The sequence below is a fragment of the Chrysemys picta genome, chromosome 6 (genome assembly GCF_011386835.1).
Source record: "Chrysemys picta bellii isolate R12L10 chromosome 6, ASM1138683v2, whole genome shotgun sequence".
Lineage (NCBI taxonomy): Eukaryota > Metazoa > Chordata > Testudines > Emydidae > Chrysemys > Chrysemys picta.
Genome location: NC_088796.1, coordinates 76,555,643 through 76,560,449, shown reverse-complemented (window position 1 = coordinate 76,560,449; position 4,807 = coordinate 76,555,643).

Below are 4,807 nucleotides of genomic sequence, written 5' to 3'. Positions count from 1 at the left end.
GCATGCGAAGCTTTAAAATTCTAATTTAACATAGAAATCAGGGTTTCTCCACATGGCTGACAGACCTGAAATTGTCTTGGTTTACTACTAGCAACACATTTAGGGAACAAGAAGCCAAAAGGACATAAAATTTATATGACCGTCCCTGCTAAAACTTAAAGAATACAAATCATGGACAGCCTGAAGTGAATGGAGATGCACTCTGTGATTCTTATTTCTCCACTTACATTGAATGAAGATACTATGAAGATCCTCATGAACCAAAAAGCATGGTAACATCTTAAATAATTTGAGCAGTGTATTAATCTTTGTGGCATTGGCCTTCACATCTGAAATTATCTATGTTTACTTTAGAAATGACCACGTGTAACAGATGTGGAGAAAGCACTATTCTAATGTTGGATATAACGTTTCTTTCCCCTTTCCTGTACCTCTGCTTATCTCTCTATGGCACAGTCCAGAAATTTAGTTTTTTCAGGACTCTGATATATATCTATATCTACTATACAGATCTAGTATAGTATATAGTACAGGGGTTCTCAAACTGGGGGTCAAGACTCCTCAGGGGGTCGCGAGGTTATTACATGGGGGGTTGCGAGACGTCAACCTCCACCTCAAACCCCGCTTTGCATCCAGCATTTATAACGGTGTTAAATATATAAAAAAGTGTTTTTAATTTATAAGGGGGGGGTTCGCACTCAAAGGCTTGCTAAGTAAAAAAATTTGAGAGCCACTGATATGGTATCTACTATACTATACTGATAGGAGAGCAACACAATCTCTAAAGGAAAATATTTACTGAATAATTTGCATACAGAACAATTTACTTATAACCCTTGAAACATTTGTGAATATTGTCAATAACTTGTTTACAGACAACACTTTGGGGGTTGAGGACGTTCTCCCAAGTTTTTAGTACTTGTTACTATCATAAGTTCAAATGCAAAAACATAAAATTATGGATGCACACATACATACAGCTTCCCTAGGGATCTTCTCTGGGAGGGTTTACCCTTCTCAGTCTCTGTGGAATGGTGTCCAAATTCACATCAGGACATTCTAACTTCTCAAAGTTGGGAAACAAATGATAGTGCCACAGCCTCCTACAAAACTTCCCTTGAGTCTTTGCAACAACCTTCTGCAATTTGCACAGCCAAGAGCAAATTCTAGTCATCCTCTTCTCCACTGGGAGCCTGCAGTTTAATCCAACAAAACTGGAAGTCCTTTGAACACAATCATTACAGTAGACCCTTCCAATCCTTGAGCTCCTGTATTGCTGAATCCACCAATTTCGCAGGTGCACACTATTATAAACTCCTTTCCCACCTCTTGTTCTCATTAGTTCCATTTTCTGGATTTGCTCTGTCAAGCAACTTGCCTACAATGGAAGTCACCTAAGTAGTTTCAAACAACCGATGAGCACACCTTTTGCCTGCAACACCCAATTTCTGGGTGATTCTAGCCTATCCAGTGGAATCATCCTACCTGGTTGTGGTCAGTCTGTAGGCAAGAGTACCCCAAAAAAAGGAAACTGTGTATCCTCCACTGTTCCTTCCCTTATTTACACCACTAAATGTTGCAATGCAAACATATGGGTTAGATGTACAATAGCTTAATTTTGGACATGCCTATATTAAAATATATAAGTCCCATTAGTGATTTTTAAAAGCAAAATTGTTAAAAGGGTGAAGGATTGATGGGCCAGTTAGGGACACCAACATTTTTGAACCGGTAACAGCTTTCCAATGCTTATCTGTTGAGAATGAACAGGCCCTTTTAAGAATGAGTTTCTACTCTTAATTAAAAATGGCATTGCGTAATTCAATAGTCAATGTTTTGCATTGGCTTCTGGATCAAAGCTGCTGATTTTAGCACGAAGATTTATTCCCCCTCTCTGTAGATGCTAGCCCTACAAACTAGGCCTAGACTCTGAAAGTCAAGTATGAGCCTGCTAATTCAGAGCCTAACAATAAAGATTCTGCAGACTGAATTTACTCAGCAATGTTGTTGGTACATGACTCACAGATGCCAGTTCAGTCTTCCATACTCTTATTGGCTATGCTAATAGGAGTAATAGCTATATCTTATTTTAGTCAGTAAAGCAAGCCAGACTTTGAATACCCAGTTGGTTGGGTGAAAAGGTGCCATTTTTACAGTCAGTTTTCAGAGCAGAACAGCACTTTAAAACTGCAGATTTATTGATTTTAAGAAAGAAGATAAAGAGGTTTACTTACTGGTAACAGTTCTTTGAGAGTTGCCTTTGGGCATTCACACTAATAGGATTCAGCACCTCACAAGTTGCTGTATAGAAAAGCTGTGTCTGCTGGGGGAGGGGACAGCTATAAGATTTTGTGCTAGGATTCCATAATTGAATGTGTCTATATAAGGAAACTCACCCGCCAGGCCTCCTCAGTTCTTTCTCTCAAGGCTGCAATACAAAAAATTCCAAGACACAGGTGACAGCAGGGGTGTAGTGGGAGACCACTCTTGAAGAACAGTTACTAGTATGTAACCTCTCTTCTTCTGTGGACCAACTCCATGTGGGTTTATTTTACAGCTCAGGAAGTGTCTGAAGGTAGCAGAACATCCCTGTCTGCTCCATTGCGTAGAGAAAAGTGTAGATTGGATGCAGGTAGAAGAAAGATATATTCCTCTACCACCTTAGACTCCTATGTGGAAAAGTGTCCAGCAGTTATGTCATGATACCTACTGAGGGAAGGACATTAGCCAGGTATGCTCTGAGGGCAGCTTATGACACCTCAGGTTCAATGTTATGACCACTGGTATAGCTCTGAGAAGATACTTCTGGCTCTGAGCATCGGGCCTTGCGCCAGACTCTTAGAAGCTAATTGAGAACCTACCCTTTGAGGGCACTGACCTTTTTTGTTACAAGTCAGAGAACACTCTGGAAAAGATCAAGTCTAAGAGTTGTAGCTCCATCTCTGGGACTCTTCATTTGCATCTCCTGCTAAAAAAAGCCATTTTACACAGCCTTTCTAAAGCCAATCTCCAGCTGCTCAGTAACAGCAGAGTACCCTACTTCAGAGGCGATATCAAACTCTGGCCTTTTCTAAAATGGCTCCTGTAAAAAGAACATAGAAGCAGAATCCTTTGCTGTACATCATCCCAGCCACCAGCTCCCAAGTATCAGTTTTGATGGGATGCTCAAGAGCTGCACACTTCTCCCCCTATGGTTTGGACCTCATCTTTCTTTCTTCTTCATTGTTTGTTCAAGATTCCTGCAGAGCACTGAATATTAGATACCAGGCCCCCTCACTTTCCCTGTCTTCTGGGGACCCTCTCTCACAAGAAACTCCTATTGGAGGGCTAAGCTCCCTTCTTCATAAGGGTGCTATAGATGAAGTTCCTGTGCAGCACCAAAGGCGGGGGTTTACTCCAGATATTTCCTAATACCCAAGCAAGGAGATGGTCTGAGATCCATCCTGGATAGAAGAAACCCCAACAGATATATAAAAACTTTTAAGTTCAGAATACTGTCATCAGGGTACATTAACCCATCCCTGACCATAGGGGACTGGTATGCAGCTTGTGTCTTAAAGGATGCTTGCTTCCATGTAGCAGCAAAACTTGCCCAATCCGAAGTACCTCCAGTTCTGTGTGGGATCAAATCACTTCACTATCATCCTTTATGGTCTGTCCACAGCAATGACAGTATTCACAAAATGCCTCTTGACATTGGCAGTTCAATGCGCTAAAGGGGCTGAATCCCATTACTTGGAATACACAGAGGCTCTCAGAGAAGAACAGATTTACCAGGGCTTAATTTTGCTGAGCTCCATCAACTTCAACTCCTGGAGCTGAGGGCACTCTGGATCATGCAGGATCAGGTCCTTACTCTTGGGAAGGGAGAAGTAGTAAATCGTATGCTATTTACAGTAAAGAAAGTTAGTTCAATTCCTCCTGCCAGAATTTTTTCGTATAGGATTTGAGAAACTGTTTGCTCAGAACATTAAAACTTTAAATTACACAGATTTCATCATGAGCTGGAAACAAGATGGCAGGTTCCCTTTCTTAATTAACATTTTTAAATAGTTGGCAATACACATATTTATAGCTAGATGATGTGATATGTTTTTACAGCTACAGTTTTTCTTAAGGCTGTTTGCAAAGCTAATGTTAGCATTTCTTTGCTAGCCTTTTAAGTATTGCAATCTTAGCCTCATATTTCCTGAAATAAACTGCAGTGGGCTAGGAATATGCATGTCTTTTTTCAGCCTCGAAGCAAAGCAGCAGAAAGATATTGGCCAGATCTTTTGTCTGGATAACTGAAATCCCTTGCTGATAAATCTGTTTCAGACATCATGCCAAGTAGAAAAATCCTTGGTCATGAGTTCATAATAATGACGGATTCACAGCATTGAATACTCAGCTATTCTCAACAGTTCAAACAAACTTTTGGTTTGGAGTAGAGTAAGTTCTGTCACTGTTATAGACTAGTTGCATCTCTGTCTCCATTCTGGTGTCTCTGAGTGCACTCCCACAAGGCCCTGGGCTACAATATTTTGATCAACTGTTCTGACTCAACATAGTAGTCAAGGAAAACCAAGCAATGGTAGGTAAATAGTATAATGGCTAACAGGGGTTAGGCTGGAGACTCTTGCCTATATGCTCGGGGTCTTACTGATCGCCATATTTGGGGTCGGGAAGGAATTTTCCTCCAGGGCAGATTGGCTGAGCCTCTGGAGGTTTTTCGCCTTCCTCCGCAGCATGGGGCAGGGATCACTAGCAGGAGGGTCTCTGCTGATTGAAGTCACTAAAAACAGGATTGGGGACTTCAACAGCAGAG